Consider the following 10,980-nt stretch of genomic DNA (forward strand, 5'->3'; position numbering starts at 1 on the left):
ATGCTTCTTTGAGTCGGCATCACCCAACCATAGGTGGGTCCACAGGGCTCGCCTAGCAGAAATCGCCATGGCGTTGGCTCTCGAACCTAGCAGACCAACGTCTCTTTGAGCGTCTCTCATATATAAGACTGCGTCTTTAATGTGACCTAAGGTCAATAAAATGGTATCCCTATCCAGGGTATCAATGTCAGCTGACAAGGTATCCGTCCAAGCCGCAACAGCGCTACAAACCCAAGCCGACGCTATTGCCAGTCTGAGCAAGGTCCCCGTATGCAGTGCCAGATTAAGGTCCATATGGGCCTGGAGCTGAAATTTAGGAAGGGCCTATTGTGTGCCTCGGCAGGAGGTGTGACAAGCGCTGCGGTGGTGTGACTAGTGATGTGGGGGTGTGATCAGTGTGGTGTGGGTGTGGTCTAAATAGGGTGTGTGGCCTATGCCATGTGAGTGACACAGTCACCACTTACTGACAGACACTACTTACTGACACACACACACACAAACACAACACAAAGCTTACTGACACAATCACCACTTACTACCAGAAACTATTTACTAACACACACACTCACAACACAAAACTTACCGACACAGACACTTACTGATAGATATTACTGACTGACACACACGCACAACACAGATAAACTTACTGACACAGATATTACTTACTGACACACACACAACACAATACTTATACCACTCTCACTTCACAATGCCGGGTCCCACCTGGGAATTGGAAATGGGTCCATTCCTGGGTGGGACCCGGCATTTGACCCTACACACCGCCAACCCGACCCGGCAATTTGCCGGTTCGGGTTGCCATCTGTGGGCGGAGATGGAGTCGGCATCAGGTGCAGAGGCGGTGCTGGGAGATGAGATCATCCCTATGCAGTGAACGGGTCCCGGGTTGCATTGACCTGGGTGACCCGTTCACACTGCACCGGACCTGGTATTTAACCCGAGAATAACCCTTCTTTATTCCCGGGTTGAATTACTAGGTCAGGCAATCCAGAATTCGCCCATGACCCCTTTCACAACACACATCAGAACGTGTCGACCCAGCAATATACCCAGTCTATACCAGATTATTTTTGCGGTGTGAAAGGGGTATTACTGACACCGACACCCACCACTTACTGACAGACACTACTTACTGACACACACACACAGTACAAAACCTACTGACAAACACTACTTACTGACACACAAAAAACTTACTGACACAGACACCATGCAAAATGTACTGACACAAACACTACTTACTGACAGACACTTCTTACTGACACCTGTGGTGCACACAGCATTTTTTTCTCAGTGGTACTGTGCCTGCGTGCCGTGGGCGTGGTCACATGTCATTAAGGCATGTAACCATGTGACACTAGGTGAAGTGGTTATATATTATGTGAATCCATGGCACAGACACCCCCTGTCCCTGCAGACTACAGAGACAAGGACAGCAGGATGTGACACTTGTTATAGAGTAAAAAATATTATAAGATGTGTACCCAGCACTCATCCTGTTATGATGTGAATATTTGCTCCAGTGCCCTCCTTCGGTTTTTCAAGCTGTGGACAGAGTACAATGAGGCAGCACTCCCGAGTCTTGCTGGTGCAGTAAGATTTATTTAGTAAGATTGTGGATCAATAAATCTTACTGCACCAGCAAAACTTGGTAGTGCCGCCTCATTGTACTTGTGGGGAGGGGTCTCAACCATTAGAGTTACTCACCGGGGTGTAGTATGAGTTGCCGGCGGCCGGGTCCCCGGCGGCCAGCATACCGGCGCCGGGATCCAGACTGCCGCCTTCCCGACAGCAAAGTGAGCGCAAATGAGCCCCTTGCGGGCTCAGTGGCGCGCGTAAGTGCCACGCTATCCTCCCTCCAGGGGGTTCGTGGACCCCCAAAAGGGAGAAAAGGTGTCATTATGCTGGTTGTCGGGATTCCGGCGCCGGTATACTGTGCTCTGGGATCCCAACAACTGGTATACTGAATACCACCCACACACCGGTGGCCCGGCACCCCATCGTCACTTTTTCTCTGCCAGTCTGCCAGGTGCGGGAGGGTGATGACATCACCTTCATGCTCCCAGCAGTCCTTTTCCTGGAAAAAGAAGAAGGTGCTGGCGGCGCCTCCGAGCAAGATCTAGGTGTTATACACACCAGTGCCAGCAGGAATGTACTGGTGTCTGAACGGTGAGGGATGCAAAACAAATGAACTCACAGACAGACTGGGGAATATGACATTACATACACAGAAGGTGATAGGGTAACAAAATAAACACAAAATGAACAGCGAAGCCCAAGGGCTAAGAAACTGGGTGTCTCCCTAGTATTAGGAATGCTCAGATGGAAAGAAGCGAGATGTAGTGATTTAATACGTAGAGAACCGAAATGCTGTTGCTAAGGGCAACAGCAAAAACCCTAAAGGGTTACCAACGGGTGTGGCAGTAAACTCCTTGGTCAGAAATGGAATAATAGACACAAGGAGAGTCTCCACAATCCTAGTCCTCACTTGCAGTGCACTGGTTCAGCTTACTGCCACTAAACTGACACCTGAACACCTTGCACAGTGAGACAGGATTTTGGCAGGCAAGTCTGAGAATACAGCCGCAAACTTGCTAGGTTCACAGAGTAGCAATAGAACCCCAGCAGGTTAAACGACTGACTCCAGTCTTACTGCTAGGTCTGGATTGGCAGAGTGTAATACCAAATCCCAAGGCCTATTTGCAGTAAGCAACAAACAAATACAAAGTTTACACAGTACTAGCTAGCTTTCAGGAACTGACTAACCAACAAAGATTCAGCAGCATCTGCCTAACCTGAGAAGAGGGTTTATATAGCAGGTGCTGTACACGCCCCACTCAGACCTCACAGACTGTGAGCACAAAAACCAGCACCGGATCCCCTGCCGTGCACAGAGCCTGTAACCACTGCACAGCAAAAGACCCGAACCGGAGTATCAGCTACGCTCAGGTTACTCCGCTAGCACTTGTCTCCCGGGTGCCATGACGACGTGGCAGCACAGAGCAGGAGACCCTAACAGTACCCCCCCTCTGACGAGGGGTCAAAGTACCCCTACCACCGGGTTTATCGGGGAACTGCGAGAAGAAAGAGCGTAACAGTCTGGGGGCATGAAGATCACAACTGCGCACCCACGACCGCTCCTCCGGGCCATACCCCTTCCAGTGCACCAAAAATGACAGCCGACCCCGAACCATCTTGGAGTCAAGAATCCTTTCAACAACAAACTCCCTCTGGCCACGTATCAGAAGAGGGGAAGGTCTTCCACTGGAAGAAGGATTACTAATCGCCCGTTTTAAAAGGGAACAATGAAATGTTTTATTGATACCAAAAGAACGGGGTAGATCTAACTGAAATGCCACCGGATTGATAACCCTAGTGATCTTATAAGGACCGATGAACCGGGGGCCTAACTTATGAGATGGCTGTCTCAACTTCAAATTCTTGGTAGACAACCAGACGAAGTCTCCTAATTTGAAGCTGCAGGGTCTTTTCCGCTTATCAAAAACCCTTTTGGTCACTAATGACACAGACACAAGGGCTTTCTTCACTTTCCTCCAAATACCTCTAAGGACCGAAACCACAGAGGAACCACCAGGCGTGGAGTCCAGGGGGTCAAAAGAATTGGCCTTAGGATGATGCCCATACACACAAAGGAAGGGAGAGATCCCTGTAGCAGAGTGAGCCGCGTTATTATAGGCAAACTCCGCCATGGACAGATGAGCCACCCAGTCAGTCTGACACTTGGAGACATAACACCTGAGGAACTGCTCCAAGGACTGGTTCACCCTTTCAGTCTGCCCATTAGACTGCGGATGGTAGCCTGACGACAAGCTGACAGAAATCTGGAGATCGGAACAAAATGCCCTCCAGAATTTGGCCACAAACTGGGATCCGCGGTCAGAGACCACATCAAGTGGCAACCCGTGGAGGCGCACAACATGCAGCATAAATAATTCAGACAGGCGTCTGGCCGATGGCAGCCCAAGCAATGGAACGAAGTGCGCCATCTTCGAAAACCTGTCAACGACAACCCAGATGGCTGTCATCCCCGAGGATTTGGGCAAGTCCACCACAAAATCCATTGAAATGTGGGTCCATGGCTTAGATGGAATAGAGAGTGGATGTAATGGGCCAACAGGAACCTCTCTAGGAGTCTTATTTCGGGCACAGATGTCACATGCCCGAACCCACTGATCCACATCCCTAGCCACCGAGGGCCACCACACCGCCCTAGATAGCAACTCCCGAGTTCTGGCAATACCCGGGTGACCTGCCGACTTCTTGGCATGGAATTCCAGGAACACTCGCTGTCTTAACCTAGGAGGCACAAACAAAAGACCTACCGGAAGGTCTGGAGGAGCCTGCTCCTGTGCTCTAAGGACTAATGACAAGAGGTCCTGGGTAATGCCCACTTTAATACATGATGGGGACACAATGGGCAATGGCTCCTCGGTGGTCTCCTGGATTGGAGCAAAACTCCGCGAGAGCGCATCAGCCTTGATGTTTTTTGACCCAGGGCGATATGTTATCAAAAAATTAAAGCGAGCAAAAAACAAAGCCCATCGTGCCTGCCTGGCATTGAGGCGCTTTGCTGACTCTAAATATGCCAAATTCTTATGGTCGGTGAGAATTGAGACCACAAACTTAGCCCCCTCAAGCCAGTGTCTCCACTCCTCGAGTGCATCCTTAATAGCCAACAATTCCCGGTTACCCACATCATAATTCATCTCGGCAGGCAAAAATTTACGGGAAAAGTAAGCACAGGGATGAAGGCGATTAACAGACACCCCCATCTGAGAGAGCACTGCCCCAATACCCATCTCAGAGGCATCCACCTCCACCACAAAAGGACGCTCTGGATCTGGGTGTCGCAGCACCTTGGCCGAGACAAATGCCCTTTTGAGATGGGCAAAAGCCGCTTTGGCCTCACAAGACCAGTGAGCAACATCCGCCCCTTTCTTAGTGACCAAGGGCGCCACTATAGACGAAAATCCAGCGATAAATCGTCTATAAAAATTCGCAAAGCCCAGAAAACGCTGAAGCGCCTTCAAACTAGTGGGCTGCACCCAATCCAGGACTGCCTGTACCTTGGAACCCTCCATTTGGAAACCTTCTGAGGAGATAATAAATGCGATTTGCTGAACTTCAAATTCGCACTTCTCCAGCTTCGCCCCCAGCCGGTGGTCTCTGAGTTTCTGGAGGACTAAGCGTACATGCTTCCGATGTTCCCTCAGGGAATGGGAGAAGATTAGGATGTCATCTAAGTATACAACTAAGAATCTATCCAAATATTCCCTGAGCACATCGTTCATGAAGTCCTGGAAGACTGCCGGGGCATTACAGAGCCCAAAAGGCATCACCAAATATTCATAATGCCCTGAGTGGGTATTAAAGGCAGTCTTCCATTCATCCCCCTCTCTTATTCGGATTAGATTGTACGCACCGCGTAGGTCAATCTTAGAAAAAATGGTGGCAGTACGAAGTGGGTCAAACAAGACCGAAATGAGAGGCAGTGGGTATGAGTTTTTAATCGTGATACGGTTCAATTCCCTGAAGTCGATGCAGGGTCGCAACGAACCGTCCTTTTTACCCACGAAGAAGAACCCCGACCCAACTGGAGACTGTGAAGGTCTGATAAATCCCTTAGCCAAGTTCTCCTGAATGTACTCTGCCATAGCCTGAGTCTCAGGACGTGACAGGGAGTACAACCTGCTCTTGGGAAGCTTAGCATTCGGCAACAAATCAATGGCACAGTCATAGGGGCGATGGGGAGGTAGTACCTCTGTAACTCTTTTGGAGAACACGTCCGCAAAATCTGCATAACATCCTGGCAATCCTGGCAAACTTAGCTGCGAAAGCCTGACTGGAAGGCTCAAGCAACTCCTGAAACAATCAGTACCCCAACTAAGAATCTCCCCAGAGACCCAGACAAATTGAGGATTGTGGGCCCTTAACCAGGGTAACCCCAACACCAATGGGGCAAAAGTACAGACAGTCACATAAAAGGACAATTTTTCAGAGTGTGTGGCTCCAATAAACAAAGAAATCTGGCTAGTGCAAGAGGTAATTTTACCCTGGGATAATGGTTCCCCGTTTAACCCACAAATCTCAATTTCCGATGCCAAGGGTACTAAGGGAACAGAGTGTTTCAGGGCGAATTGGCGGTCCATAAAATCCCCGTCGGCCCCACTGTCCACAAAGGCCTCAGTCTTGACAGTTTGACCGAGGATCTTCAAGGTCACCGGAATGATAAAAGTCTTCTTGGGAAATTCCGACTTCTGACCTGACAGGATATTTCCTATCACCCTCAGGCCCTGAAGTTTTCCGGCTTTTCTGAGCACGATACTACCACATGACCTTTATTCCCACAGTACAAACATAACCCCTGCTGTCTCCTCCGCGTCTTCTCACGCGAGGAGAGGCGGGTAGCCCCAATCTGCATAGGCTCCTCGGAAAATTCCTCAGAGTCTGAGGTTCCCTTGGGAAAGAAGGAAACCTCGGTCTCCCTTTCAAGCCTGCGCTCTCTCAGCCGTCTATCCACCCGAATGGATAACTGAGATGATCCAAGCTATCAGGCAAGGGATATTGTACCAGTTGGTCTTTTAACTGGTTAGAAAGACCTCTTCGGTACTGGTGTCTCAGGGCTGGGTCATTCCACTGGGTATCATGGGCCAACCTCCGAAACTCCGTACAATAAACCTCAACTGGCCTTCGCCCTTGCTTAAGGATCGAAATCTGAGCCTCGGCTGAGGCCGTCTTGTCAGGGTCATCATACAACATGCCCAGTGCCATAAAAAAAGCATCAACACTTTTAAGCGACGGACAGTCAGGCTGCAACCCATATGCCCAGACCTGTGGGTCTCCTTGTAGCAAGGAAATCACTATGCCCACCCGCTGAATCTCCGACCCAGAAGACTGAGGCCTAAGCTGGAAATATAGCTTGCAGCTCTCCTTGAAACAAAAGAACTGCGAGCGATCTCCAGAAAAACGATCCGGGAGATTTCCTTTCGGCTTCTTAACCCCTGAAGGTACTGCTGCTGCGGGAGCTCCGCCAACGGCCTGCGAGGTGTACATTTTAATGGACAAATCATTAAATTGTCGAGTCAGGACCTGCACCTGATCGACCACCTGTTGCAAAGTATTTTGAGGGGTATGCTCCATATTCCCACAAAATTTCAACAGGAGTATTAGGCTGCTGAATATGTTATGCACACCAGTGCCAGCAGAAATGTACTGGTGTCTGAACGGTGAGGGATGCAAAACAAATGAACTCACAGACAGACTGGGGAATATGACATTACATACACAGAAGGTGATAGGGTAACAAAATAAACACAAAATGAACAGAGAAGCCCAAAGGCTAAGAAACTGGGTGTCTCCCTAGTATTAGGAATGCTCAGATGGAAAGAAGCGAGATGTAGTGATTTAATACGTAGAGAACCCGAAATGCTGTTTCTAAGGGCAACAGCAAAAACCCTAAAGGGTTACCAACGGGTGTGGCAGTAAACTCCTTGGTCAGAGATGGAATAATAGACACAAGGAGAGTCTCCACAATCCTAGTCCTCACTTGCAGTGCACTGGTTCAGCTTACTGCCACTAAACTGACACCTGAACACCTTGCACAGTGAGAAAGGATTTTGGCAGGCAAGTCTGAGAATACAGCCGCAAACTTGCTAGGTTCACAGAGTAGCAAAAGAACCCCAGCAGGTTAAACGACTGACTCCAGTCTTACTGCTAGGTCTGGATTGGCAGAGTGTAATACCAAATCCCAAGGCCTATTTGCAGTAAGCAACAAACAAATACAAAGTTTACACAGTACTAGCTAGCTTTCAGGAACTGACTAACCAACAAAGATTCAGCAGCATCTGCCTAACCTGAGAAGAGGGTTTATATAGCAGGTGCTGTCCACGCCCCACTCAGACCTCACAGACTGTGAGCACAAAAACCAGCACCGGATCCCCTGCCGTGCACAGAGCCTGTAACCACTGCACAGCAAAAGACCCGAACCGGAGTATCAGCTACGCTCAGGTTACTCCGCTAGCACTTGTCTCCCGGGTGCCATGACGACGTGGCAGCACAGAGCAGGAGACCCTAACACTAGGAGATTGGTGGTGGTGTTTTACAGTGTGGCGGGGGTATGGCGTACTGGCGGACACATTCTTAATGGTACGCCATACCGGAGCATACTGCCACACTTGCAGGACTGACTAACACACACACACACAACGCAAAACATATTGACACACACGACACAACACAAAACTTACACAGACACACACACAAAATGCAAAACTTACTGACACAGACACAATGCAAAACTTACTGACACTACTTACTGACACACACACACACACGCAAAACCTACTGACACTGACACTACTTACTGACAGACACTACTTACTTAGCGACACACACACACATCCCCACCCCTTCAAAATTTACTGACATAGACACCACTTACATAGCAGACCTCGGGGCCTGGTGTGGGCTGCTACTCACATGGTTTGCATGCCCCCTCAGCTCTGACATCCAGGGACCCAGCTCTTCTAAAAGACAGCAGCCTCCTGTCAAGACCCTTCCCCTCTTTCAATGTTATTGTTGGGAAGCTGCAGCAGGAAAGGTATGCTGCAGCAAAAACATTTACGTTTTGATGGACAAGGGGGCGAGGCTTCTGATGGTTTCGGGGGCGGAGCCTCGGAGATATCTCTGAAGCTCCGCCCCATGCCCATCCGAAGCCCCGCCCCCTCGCCCATCAAAACATAATTGCTTTTGCTGCAGCATACCTTTCCTGCTGCAGCTTTCCAACAATAACATGCCTCATGAAAGAGGGGCAGGGTCTTGACAGGAGGCTGCTGTCTCGTAACTATTTATGTGGCTCCGCCCCCTTGCCCGTCCGAAGCCCCGCCCCTTGCAATACAAAGCGTTCAGGACACAGGCTTACCAGTTTGGGGTGGGGGTGAATGGGCAGCTGGAGGTGAGTGAGCTGATGTATGTGCTGACAGGAAAATAAGATTTTACTCACCAGTAAATCTATTTCTCGTAGTCCGTAGTGGATGCTGGGACTCCGTAAGGACCATGGGGATTAGCGGCTCCGCAGGAGACTGGGCACAACTAAAGAAAGCTTTAGGACTACCTGGTGTGCACTGGCTCCTCCCACTAAGACCCTCCTCCAGACCTCAGTTAGGATACTGTGTCCGGAAGAGCTGACACAAATAGGAAGGATTTTGAATCCCGGGTAAGACTCATACCAGCCACACCAATCACACCGTATAACTCGTGATACTATACCCAGTTAACAGTATGAAATATAACTGAGCCTCTCAACAGATGGCTCAACAATAACCCTTTAGTTAGGCAATAACTATAAACAAGTATTGCAGACAATCCGCACTTGGGATGGGCGCCCAGCATCCACTACGGACTACGAGAAATAGATTTACCGGTGAGTAAAATCTTATTTTCTCTGACGTCCTAAGTGGATGCTGGGACTCCGTAAGGACCATGGGGATTATACCAAAGCTCCCAAACGGGCGGGAGAGTGCGGATGACTCTGCAGCACCGAATGAGCAATCTCTAGGTCCTCCTCAGCCAGGGTATCAAACTTGTAGACTGTTGCAAAAATGTTTGAACCCGACCAAGTAACAGCTCGGCAAAGTTGTAAAGCCGAGACCCCTCGGGCAGCCGCCCAAGAAGAGCCCACTTTCCTCGTGGAATGGGCTTTTACAGATTTAGGGTGCGGCAGTCCAGCCGCAGCATGTGCAAGTTGAATCGTGCTACAGATCCAGCGAGCAATAGTCTGCTTAGAAGCAGGAGCACCCAGCTTGTTGGGTGCATACAGGATAAATAGCGAGTCAGTTTTCCTGACTCCAGCCGTCCTGGAAACATATACTTTTCAGGGCCCTGACTACGTCCAGTAACTTGGAATCCTCCAAGTCCCAAGTAGCCGCAGGCACCACAATAGGTTGGTTCACATGAAAAACTGATACCACCTTAGGAAGGAATTGGGAACGAGTCCTCAATTCCGCCTTATCCATATAAAATACAGATAAGGGCTTTTGTATGACAAAGCCGCCAATTCTGATACACGCCTGGCCGACGCCACGGCCCACAGCATGACCACTTTCCACGTGAGGTATTGTAGCTCCACGGATTTAAGTGGCTCAACCCAATGTGACTTCAGGAAATCCAACACCACGTTGAGATCCCACGGTGCCACTTGAGGCACAAACGGGGGCTGACTATGCAGCACTCCCTTAACAAAAGTCCGAACTTCAGGCAGTGAAGCCAGTTCTATTTTGGAAGAAAATCGATAGAGCCGAAATCTGGACCTTCATGGAACCCAATTTTAGGCCCATAGTCACCTCTGACTGTAGGAAGTGCAGAAATCGACCTAGCTGAAATTTCTCCTTTGGGGCCTTCCTGGCCTCACAGCACGCAACATATTTCCACCATATGCGGTGATAATGGTTTGCGTTCACTTCTTTCCTAGCTTTAAATAGCGTAGGGATAACTTCCTCCGGAATGCCCTTTTCCTTCAGGATCCGGCGTTCAACCGCCATGCCGTCAAACGCAGCCGCGGTACGTCTTGGAACAGACAGGCCCCCTGCTGCAGCAGGTCCTGTCTGAGCGGCAGAGGCCATGGGTCCTCTGAGATCATTTCTTGGAGTTCTGGGTACCAAGCTCTTCTTGGCCAACCCGGAACAATGAGTATAGTTCTTACTCCTCTCCTTCTTATTATTCTCATTACCCTGGGTAAGAGAGGCAGAGAAGGGAACACATACACCGACTGGTACACCCACGGTGTTACCAGAGTGTCCACAGCTATCGCCTGAGGGTCCCTTGACCTGGCGCAATATCTTTGTAGCTTTTTGTTGAGGCGGGACGCCATCATGTCCACCTGTGGCCTTTCCCAACGGTGTACAATCATTTGGAAAACTTCTGGATGAAGTCCCCACTCTCCCG

This window comes from Pseudophryne corroboree, chromosome 5 (genome assembly GCF_028390025.1).
Source record: "Pseudophryne corroboree isolate aPseCor3 chromosome 5, aPseCor3.hap2, whole genome shotgun sequence".
NCBI classification, from domain to species: domain Eukaryota; kingdom Metazoa; phylum Chordata; class Amphibia; order Anura; family Myobatrachidae; genus Pseudophryne; species Pseudophryne corroboree.